Genomic DNA, 12094 nt, shown 5'->3' on the forward strand with positions numbered 1-12094 from the left:
ATATACTTCTCTTTTCATTAAATGTTTACCTACTGTTCACTTCTCAATCTGTTAACTTCTTTCTCACTGAAGTTAGCTCTTTGGACTCTACAGTATACAATGTAATGGGTATTTTATTGTTATTTTTGTCACTGAATTTTGAAGCCTTGGTTGAAATGAAAAGGGGTTCTTGACCAAATCTAAACATTTACTTGAGCCCCTGAGGTAGTAAGAAATACTTTACACTTTGTTTAATTTCAAAGTCATTAAGCAAGAGGCACAAGGGTTGAAGACTTTTTGACTCTATCCTAGTTTGTAGAAAACAGCTTCATATATCTTTATTATATAGGGGAACATATGTTTCCCTGCTAAAACTCCTTATCTTTTAAGGTATAAATACCAATTCCTTTTCTTGAATGAATAAAGACTTCTTGTATTTTGTTTAGGTATTAAATGCACTGATTCACCAAGCAAAATCAGATTATTTGTTTGTGGATGACTTACATGAAATATGTGATGGCTAGGAACTACTAACATTTGTCTGTACTAAAGACAGTTAATAACATACATTATTAACATTGCTGTATTTTATTTATTTTTTTTAATTGATGTTTTTTAAAAGCATTCCTCTGTCTCTTGGGAGCACCATAGTTCCTATCCGTGGAAAACATACTATTCCCTGCCTCATGCTCCAGCCTGGCCCATACACTAATATGTCAATAGTATGTTTTCACAAGTTCTTAGGTTATATTTTCTACACAAGTGAAGTAAACAAAATGTTTAGGGTAATTTGTTGACTTTGAGGAGCTGCTTTTGTTATTGGCCTAATTTTTCTGCTACAAATTCAATAAAGAACTTTGTGCACTATCTGAAGTGCTCAGAGGATAAAAAGTCCAAGACTCCCTGAGCCAGGCCAGCAAAATAAAATTTTCTCCTTTTTTCTAGACAACACCTTTGAGTCTTCCCATGGTCTGAAAAAAACTCTTGTATTTTGTTTCCCACAACAAAATAAATTGAAAAAAATAATGTTTGAGTCAAGATTATGTCCTTAAATGGTGGAAATTATATTAGATCTTTGTTCTATGTGCTTTGATTTGAAGAGTTCCAGGACTGATATTTGTTCTTAAAGAAATGTCATTCTTTGTGTCTTCTAATTTATGGTCATTAAAGGAGAAGGCACAGCCAGTCATTTCAACATTGGATACCAAAGTAGGAAATATTTGACAATAATGTTTGTGTTTTCATTGATGATAGATTACAGCTAGAAATAAAAATAAGAAAAAAGTGTAAATAGTGGAACAAATAATAGATATTCTCTTGTGAAATTTTGATTCATAAAGATTGTCTCTTGTACATTCAGTTATCTCATTTTACAGATGGTATAATTGTGTTTTACAGAGGCTATTAAACTTATTGTAAGTGATGTAAAATAAGACCTTAGAATATAGATCTAAGATGCTATCTAGTTCTATTTTTCTAATTACTGTTTCCCAATTTTGCTGAGTTGTCATCAGGAAAGAACAAAATTAAGTCATTCAATGAGAATTACTTTATGTGCAAATATTCTTAAATCATCTAGTTATTTTAGGCTATTCTGTCTTTAGTGCAGAGGCACATTAAAATTTGTAAAATTATATTACTTTCACATTTCCTAAAAACATGACTATTACTATTACTATTTTAACCTTTTAAAATATAAATTATAAAATTCTAAGGAAAATGAATACATTTAAATATATGACAAGATAGAGCCAAATTTTGATTTAATTTATTCAAAGTGCTTGTGCTCAAACTCACTTCCTTGCCAACCTCTCTTTTAGAGAAGTATTTTTAACATCAATAGACTATTCAAGTAATTACCTTGTTTGTAGATGTCAACACTGATGTTTAAACAGTCAATTCTGAGAAAGGACAGGGAAAAGTCAATCTAATGCCAATTATGATACACTACTCTAATTTTAGTATATGAGCTATCAAAGTGAGCACTGTGATACACTACCCTCAATTACAAAGTAAGTCTTAAACTATGTGATTAAATTTTCTGTCATTATTGTGTGCTTCTAACTATTGCTTATAGAAATATGCCAATTCATTTTTAAGTTATGCTTTCATTTTTCAGATCTTGTCATTTATATCTCAAACATCTTCACATTTTCTGGCTAACTCCAATATTCATGTTAATTTCTATTTCACATCAGCTATCTTTTCTGACAAGCTCACCTCAAACTCAACAAATCTGAAAACAATTATAAATTGAAAAATATAAAATCTTAGGGTTGGCCTCATAGCTTATCAGACTAAAGCACCTGCTTAGGCAGAGCACAGTGTTTGGATTTGATTCCCGGTGTGCAGTGCTGGCCCCACCACCAGTGTGTGCTGAGACTGTGATTGAGGCTGGTTGTAGTGGTGCATGCCTACAATCTCAGCGCTTGGGAGGTTGAAAACAGGAGAATCACTATGGTTCGATCTTTGTAGTGAGACACTGTAGACCCTGTGGACCCTGTCCTAAATACAGAAAAAAAAAAGAAAAAAGGAAAATATAAAATATTGAATAGGTTGTGATAAAAACTAAAATCAATTTCTGTTTTAGAACAAATTATTGCTTTATAATACTATTATTTATTAAAAGTATTTTAAATAATTTCAATGCAATGAATTATCATTTTAGCGATTTCATCAAATAGCAATATTTCAGATAGGCCATGCCATTTCTGAGTATATTAAGAAAATCATTCCAATAATGTTAGCAAATGCATCAAGTACTCAAATTAGTATTTTGATTTTTGAAACAGAAACATATTGACGAAGACAGGATTTTCCATAAAAGACAAACACACTAGTATCTATATGCATGTATAAAATGATAAACATATTCATGAGAGACGGAACTTCTCCTTTTAGTTTCTTTACCAATCTTTTCATCTAAGTAATGAATAATTTTGACTTTACAACTGCCAACAGTCACTACAAAAAAACTCCAGTTGTCACAGAAGCAGTTGTACATGTAATCTCAATTTACATGTACCTTTTATATTCCATGATAAGAACAATGATATCTTCCCAAATTGAAATTACTTTTTCACTTCTAAAATGCTGAATGCTATAGATTTAAATATCATATTGAACAATGGAAATATTGTATAATACTAGAATTACAGAGTTATAGAAATAAATGTAACTTGTAGAATTTGCTTTCAAATTAGATATTTATCTTTTCAATTGAAAAATGTACTGTCTTTAATTTTAGGTGATTTAATTGTTTGAATTCTTCATATATGCTAGATATAATCTGAGGAGTAGCTGACAAAAAATTCAACCCAATTTTTAGGCTGTCTATCCAGGCTATGGATTAATTAGTTTGCTGTACTGAAGCATTTTAGTGTGGTATAACAACATTTGTAGATTCTTGCTGTTATTTGTTGTACGACTTAGGTTCTACATAGAAAATTTGAGAGTTTTACATATTTTATCATCCAAGAGGTTTATTGTTACATTTTTAATACTAGGTATTTGATCCATTTTCCTTTAATTTAATGTATGATGAGAGATAAGAATCTCGTTTAAATATTCTACATACAGATAACCAGCTTTTCCTGTACCAATTGCTGAATAGGCCATCATCCATCAATACATGCGTTTGGGGCCATTTGTCAAAAACAAATAACTAAATGTCGCTGAGTAAGTTTCTGTATCCACACACTTCAATGCTGGAGATACTAAAAGACAGTGCAGGAATTGTAATTCTGGGAAGTTCCCAAAAACTGATGGCACCCCAATTACATGGCAGAATCAAAACACACAAAAAAGATTTCCTACCTTTTTTGTCCTCCTCCAAACACAGGATGTTGCAGGTCAGAAGCCAATTTTGCCTATATACATAAGTGAGAGTGACCAGGAAGCTGCTCCCTCTCCTTTGGTCTACCACTTTTTCTCAGACAACCTCTGACTGCGTTGGGAAATATAAATATTGGACTTACAAACCCAGATTATGTATGGAGCATGGAATTTACAATGTCACATTGTACAGTGGTCTGATAATATGCAAAAGGAAGCTTTGTGTGTTATCAAATGATCTGTTTTTCAAAAATTAACATGTTATGCACAAAAGAATGTATACTCTGCTGCAGAAGGGTGAAATGCTTTGTGTATAGTTAATAAGTCCTTAAATTTGAGGATGTCACAAATCTTAAATGTCTTCTATGCTTTTTGTTTAGTTGAACTATAACTTTGTGGCAGACGGATATTAAAATGTTCTAATATGGTTGTATTAGTTTTTTTTTTCTGTAGGTTCTTGCTGCACAACTCAGACTCATGGCGATTTTCCCAGCCCTGGGATTACAGGCATGCACCAACATGCCCAGAATCTGGCTTGCTCAGCCCATTCTTGGGATAGGGCTGGTGCTGGCATGTGGTGCTGGGGATGAAACAGTTGTCCCTATGCTTGCGTAAGCTTGCCAAAGCAGATTCTTCAGTCTGCTGAACTATTTCACCAGTCCTATATGATAGTGTTTATTTGATCCTTTAATTTCAGTAGATTTTTTATGAACAAAAGTTCTCTACTATACAGCATAATATGTTTCTCAATGCCATCTCTTCTTTTAAAATTGTTCCCTTAACTAGAATATTGTGACATTCTTTGACATTTCTAATTAGATTTATCTTGAAGTTTACCAAGACTGATATTAAATATGCTACCCCTGGTATTTTTGGACTATTGATGTATGAGATATTGTTTTCAATTTTTAGTACATGAATATATTTTTGGATTCAATGACCTTCTTGAATGCAATAGACAGTTGGATTACTTTTTTTAAATTCAATCTTCCAATTTTTTTCTTTTAATTGGACAGTTGATGCTGAAGATATTACTGAGATGTGTTGTTGTATATTATCATTTCCTTCTCTCTCTGTATGTATACCTTTTGTTTTATAATTCCTGTTATATTTATTGCTGTTTATGTATTCATCTCACTAATTTTCTCAGTGGTTTTACTATGTCCAATTCATTGTTTCTGTGGAGATTACTCTGATCTGGTTTAGCACTTATATATTGAGGTGGACTTTTTAATGAAAATATTTTATGTGTACATCTATTTTGAAACAAAGCTTGGTGAGACAAGTTAATCTGTTTGTTATTTATTATTTAGGATTGAAATATTTCCCACCCAGTTTTTATGACCTTGGGCTTTGTACTTAGAAGTTTACTGTGAATATAGCCTGGCTTTTAGATATCATTATCAAGCTGATTTTAGAAGTGTGGGCTTTTTTGCTCAATATCTGGTAATTTATCAAGGATATGTCTTGGTGTACTTTATTATAATTGTTCCGTGTTCTACAAACATCACTTTTATTTCAAACTGCTTTCATACATTTGATAATTTTTTGTTTCATTTCTGTAGCTGTTAGTAAGTACATCTGTGTAAACTTCTAGTTTACCTCTAATTTTAATTAGTTTTGGATTGGTTGTATTATGATTTAGTAGTTTCTGAGAATACTTATCCCGTTTTCTTATTTTTTTCTTCCTTTGTATTCTTTGAAGTTCTCACCTTTATTCACTTTTTTATCCTCAATTTCTGACACTTTGTCTTATATTAAGTCGGAATTAGAAGTATACAGACATCTGTCTACAATGAAGAGTTGAAGCACACAACAATATTCTATGCAAGTCTGCATTAAGATCTGCATCAGAAAGTCACAAACGTTACTAGTGGACACTAGAAAGATTGAACCAGAAGAGTGAAGAATATGTGCTAGAAGACTGAGAGATCTGCACTAGAAACCAGGAGATGATGTCCAAGCTAAAGAACAGGATTAAAGCGCTCCCAAAGGAAGAGAGCAGCCAAAATTGCTTTGAATGAATACTTCTAAAAAGGGACTTCTTGGGCCAGCAAGATACCTCAGAGGATTAAAGCACCTGCTCAGGAAGAAGCAGGGGCTGGGGTTCAATTCTCAACCTTCTGTGCTGGCCCTGACCCTGGAGGTGCACTGAGAGTGCCACTAAGACTGAGTATGGTGATGCATGTCTGTTGTCCCAGTTCTTGGGAGGCTGAAAACAGGAGGATCACTACAAGTTCAATCTGTGTAGTGAAACTCTGTCGACACTGTACTAAATGTGTAAAAATAAAAATAATAATAAATTTAAAAGGAGCTTCTTCAGGAAATCAGCAGAACCCAATCTTTCACTCCTGTTCATTATGCAAATTCAGCAACAATCCTCAGGTGGATCTTCCAAATCCAGAACCATACTAACTCAGTTAAGTGAGGAGTTCCCACAAAAGTTGCTTATTACTTAGCACATCATTCGCCCTCTTTGAGATGAGGGTTATTGCAGGTTTAGAATAAAAGACTGAGGAGACTTTGGAGCTGATATGGGAATTTATAGTATAATATTGCCTCCCTGTGAATCATTTTCTGGGTTTATTTTTGTCAATTGCTAGTATTACCCTTGTTATGTATTGTAAGTATTTTTGACTGTTCATATATTTTGCCACTACAGTTACTTCTAGTTATAAAAGCATCCACAAATGCAACTTTAGAGCACTTTTATGTGATACTCCATGCAGTTACACTCTCTCACTTTGTCTATTCTTTATGCAACCTATAACTGTTTATTATGTATGGATGTTGTACATGAAATAGTAGATTGGTAGAATGGAAGGTATTTGGATGATGAGTGTTAAATACCAATGTGGAGATTTGAAGGTGGAAGATTGGCAGATAAGAAGATAATTTTAGGATCAGTCCATTTTTATTTTAGTTTGGTTATGGATATTGAGATTGTGGAGGGTTTTTGGAGAAACGGACAAGATGTGGGAGAAATGGGTTTACTTTATGATTCAAGAATACTATTTGCTTGTCAGACCTTTTTGATAGGGAGGACAGTAAGCTAGAAATGAAGGGGAAGAAAGCCATACGCTAAGAATGGGGAGGATTGAGGGTTAATACTAGAGAAGACAGGGGTGATTGTGAGCGCTGTAAATATAGGGAATATTGAAAACAGTATAAGTTTGTTTGGAAATATCATAAAGAAATATCTTATAAATACCATTTCAGTGGGTTGAGATGAAGAAATTAGATAGGGAGCTAAGATGAGGTTTTGATCCTAGATTCCTATTACATCAGCTCCAATGAAAGAACACACAAAAGTAACAAACTAGTGAACATAGGAAACCACAAAAGAAAATAACATAACCCTACAATAGGACAATTATGAATGCCATACTGAAAACATAGTATTTTCTATAATATGCAAATTATAAGTTACTCCTCAATGCCAGAAGTTGGAGTGCACAGGCTTGAGTGCTCGCCAGACTGTTGCTCACTTTGCTTTGAGGCCTGGGAGTCACCATAGTCTCCTATGTTCACTCTCTCGCGATGCACAGATGTCGTGCTGATTCTGGGGAACACCCATTTGTTCATGAACCACTGCAACCAGCTGGTTGTGATTGCCAGCCATATCCATGAGAGTCAATTCTTGTATTCTGGAAAGAGTGGCAGATTGGGAGACCTCTTCGGAGATCCCGGCAACTGCCCTCCTGAGACAATCCTTCCAGGAGTAAAGATGGCAAACACGAGCTGTTGAGAGCTGCCAATGATATGACAGTGGAGGAGGTTAAAGATCTGATGACCAAGAGTGACATAAAGGGTCAACACACGGAGACTCTGCTGACTGGCTCCCTCGCCAAAGCCTTGTGCTATATTCATAGAATGACCAAAGAAGTTAAAGATAATCGGGAGATGAAATCAAGGATATTGGTGATCAGGGCCACGGAGGACAATGCACTGCAGTACATGAATTTCACGAAAGTCATCTTTGTGATGCAGAAGCAAAGTATTCTGGATGATGCCTGTGATTTGGTCTCCAACTTAGGACTCCTTCAGCAGGATTGTGACATCACAACACAGGAAGGCTGTATCTGAAGGAGCCCCAGATGACATCTCTGCTGCAGTACTTACTGTGGGTTGTTCTCCCCAATCAAGATCAGAAAGCAAAGCTAATCCTTCCGCCCCCACTCCCGTTGACTACCAGGCAGCTTGCTTCTGTCACCGGAATCTCATTGTAATTGGCTATGTATGCTCTGTCTGTCTATCCATCTTCTGTAACTTCAGCCCCATTTGCACCACGTGTGAGATAGTCTTTAAGGCTCCTGTGCTTAAGGCCAAGAAGAAGAAATTGAAATCATCTCTACGACACAGCAAATTTCTTTTAAGGCTGTTTTGTTTAATTTTAGTACTGGGAATCAAACTCAGGACCTTGTGCTAGACAGGCAGGTGTCTGTGACTCTGAGCTACACGCATTACCATCCCATGAAGGCTGTTATGACTAGAAAGGGTGTGGAAGAATATTAGTGGGAAGACTAAAAAACCCAGATCTGGGCCGGTTGGTTCTAATATTGCAATCTCTCATAGGAAATTGTGCAAAGTAGACCCCAGGCCTGCGCGCCACATCCTGAAGTTTGTTCTGGCGGGCGGGATCAGGGGAATACAGGTTTGTGACTCTGACTTCTGCAATGGGCTCCTTTGTCTAAGCCAGGCTTTGAAACTGATCCTGGCCCTGGGCCCTCTGCCCCACTGTGTTCTCTCACTGTGATGTTGGAGCAGACTCTGGAGGCTGAGAGGGCCAGCTGAGCTGCAGCTGTAACCGCGGCAAAGCGCCAATCAAGCTGCCTTTTTAGTGATCAGTCAGAAATAATCCCTGTGTCTACCGGGGCAGAGGTGGGGTAGGGTGTTTTGAGCTCTGCAGACATGAGCAGATATTTCTTCTCCCGTCTGAAAGCACCAAGTATTGGGTCCCTTCTTGAAATATTTTATCCCTGAATAATTGTAGCCTGGTTTCCAATGAGTAAGGTGCACAAGGGCCACAGACTGCTTGCAGATGTGCGTGGCTGTGGGCAGAGCATATTTGTGAAAGCTGATGTTGGGTTCTGGGGGAGAATTCACCGGGGGGAAGTGTTAACAGTTAACTCTATATTAACTGTTGTCTGCACGTGGAATTCTGTCATTTTTTTAGCTGGGAGGAAAAAGCATAAATAGCTAGGCATAGGGCCTGTCACCCACCTGACATCCCAGCACTCTGGGAGGCTGGGGCAGGAGTGATGCAAGTTCCATCCCTGCCCTGGCAACTTAACGAGAACCTATCTCAAAATAAAACCTAAAACAGGCTGGGAATATACCTCAGTGCAGAGGCCCTCAGGTCAATCGCCAGGACCCAAATAATGTCCATTGATGAACTGAATACGGAAACATACATAAATCCAAAAGAAATATTATTTATAATTTCAATAATAAAATATTTTATTTAATAACATGAGATAAATCCCTAAATATTTTGATGTACGGATATTCCTAGATTTCTTTAGGGGGTCTGTTTTCTAAGACAGGGTCTCATTGTGTATTTGAGGCTAGCCTTGAATTCACTGGAGCTCATGCTGGTTTCAAACTCATGGTAATTCTCTTGCCTCAGCCTCCTGAGAGCTGGGATTATAGGTCTGTACAACCTTGCCTGGCATTCCTAGAAATTACTGAACATCTCTTTTAAGTTCTTAATAGAGAAAATGTTTAAGGAATTATGGAAAACTTGGATTTTCTTAAAAGATACTGAAAAACAGGCCAGTGGCAGCAGCAGAGGCCCTGGGAGCTCGGGACTAAGTGCAAGTACTGTAGAATCTCCATGATTCTTCAGAGGCTCTTCAGCTTTTCCTCTGTTGTTGAGTCAGTGGTCTCTGTTCATTTGTGAAGGAACATTGATGCTTCAGCAGTGGCCTTTAATAAGGTGCTGGATCCTGTATAGAAAATCTTCATGGACAAGATTAGAGAATACAAGTCTAAGTGACAGGCATATGGAGGACCTGTTGATACTGGCCCAGAATATCAGCAAGAACTGGAGAGTGAGCTTTGTAAGCTTAAGCAAATGTACGGTAAAGCAAACATAAACACATTCTCTAGCTTCAAGCTTGAAGATCCTAAATTTGAAGTCATCGACAAACCCTCAGGTTTGAAGAAATAATGTGAAATTGACCTGGTAGTTTGTCATGGATTTGTGGTATAACTAATACATATCAGAATAAATATGATTTCAAAACCAAAAGAAAAGTATACTGACAAAAACAGTTTATGTACAAATTTGTGTAGAGATAGATTTGAAAACTCGAGAGATATTTTTTGTTGTTGTTTTTTGAGACAGGGTCTTGCTATTAGTCAAGCCTGGCCTTGCCCTTTCACAGATCTTCCTGCTTTAACCTCCAAAGTGCTGAGGTTACAGGTGTGTCCCACTAAGACTATCTCTGAAGCTGAAGAGTTGTTAGATAATTTTGTGTTTACATTGGTAATTTCAGATTGGTTTTAAATTTTGCTTATTGTTTTGTAAATAAATAGATTTTTATAATCATTTTGCAAATATTTGAGTTTAAGATCAGTTTATCTTTTAAAAATAAGATTTAATATTTCATAGACTAAGCATAATTGAAATCATTATGCTATAATAATAATTATTTTAGTCTAGAGCTAAAAGACATATACTTTCAAATAAGTGAAGGCTTAATTATTTCTCACTTGAAATTTTGTACACTTGTTTAGTTCTGCTCATCTTAAGTGTCATGTTTATGATTTATTCTATATAAATTTGTTTAATAAAATATTTACAATTTCGTACAAAAAAGAAAATAATAAGAAATACATTATCTGGTTTCTTGCATCAAATCAATTAGCAGCACAATATAACACATTCTTTCTTGTACCATATCTGCAGCTTTTAAAATTTTTCTTACATAATTCACCCAATATATATATATATATATATATATATATATATATATATATATATATATATATTTGGTACAGGGTATCACTATGAAGTTTTCACTCATAGTTGTGTTCTTGTTTCAGCCTCCTCAGTGCTGGTATTTCAGGAGAGCCACACTACACCCAATTTCAGTGGCCAGCTCAGTAGGCCTAGGGTGGGGCCAGCATAGCATGTGGTACCAGGATTGAACCCAGATCCTTATGCTTGTGAGGCACGTCCTTAGACTGCTAAACTATCTTCCTGGCCCAATACTTTACATTCTTTCTCCATTATCTAATTAATCCTTTTTGTTGTTGTTGTTTGTCACCTGGAGCTTTGATTTTAAAACTATTCAACAAACAGCATTAGCATCATTTGGAAAGTTGCTAGAAAAGAATATGGACGTTCACCTCAATCTTTCTGTACCAGAGTCAATATTTCAAATGATATGGAAATATTTATACATTTCAGATTGAACAACAATATTTCCTGCCATAATGTCTCCCTATTTTGAAAATTTCCAACTTATAAATCTGATCACTATCTTGCATTTGTCACAAGAATATAATCTGGAAATCTTGCAATAGGATTAAAAAGTTTCATCATTCCCACTAGCTTCATAATCCTTTTTTAAAATTAATTCTATTGAGAAAGAAATAGCAATGAAATAGTTTCAAAGCAGGTTAGTAGGACAGTTACAATAATTAATCCATTTCATATTGTTCTCTTTATTGTAGTTATTCACAGTACAAGATGCAGACATGATATTCTCTCTCTCTCTCTCTCTCTCTCTCTCTCTCTCTCTCTCTCTCTCTGTATTTCTGGAACTGGGAATCGAACTCAGGCCCTTGCACTTGCCAGGGAAGTAATTATTCTACTGAACGATCTCCCCAGCCCCCCAAGACATGGTATTCTGTCCAAACACTGTTAGTACAAATCATTCATCTCATTAAATTAAATGAAAGTGGCTGTATATCTCTCCTATTTTGTATATATAGATACAAAATTCATAATCCTTATGTTCTAATTTAAGCACATTATATTTCTCATATGTATGCTACACTTGCTTTCTTCATCCTCATTCATTTGTTCTTTCTTTTTCCTATATCTTTAGAGTGACTTTGCCTTTTATTCTTTACACGGAGCTATTTGAAAGACTAAATTTAAATCCAATCTTCTTTATTTAAAAAGGAATGCACATACAAGAACATTCTAATTTCTACTTGTATATAACTGTTATTTTTATTGTAAAGTTGCAGTGAGATTGATGCTTCTATACTCCCAGAAATTAGGCAGACTTCTATGATATTTCTGACTTGTGGTGTTATGTAACAT

At 35.4% G+C, this 12094-nt stretch overlaps 2 pseudogenes; both read left to right on the forward strand.

Moving 5' to 3' along the window:
- The first annotated feature begins 7336 nt into the window (after positions 1–7336).
- On the forward strand, positions 7337–9627 carry LOC101580620 (annotated as a pseudogene).
- LOC105740894 lies at positions 9604–10050 on the forward strand (annotated as a pseudogene).
- The last annotated feature ends 2044 nt before the right edge of the window (positions 10051–12094 follow it).

This window comes from Octodon degus, unplaced genomic scaffold, assembly GCF_000260255.1.
Source record: "Octodon degus isolate 3935 unplaced genomic scaffold, OctDeg1.0 scaffold00309, whole genome shotgun sequence".
Lineage (NCBI taxonomy): Eukaryota > Metazoa > Chordata > Mammalia > Rodentia > Octodontidae > Octodon > Octodon degus.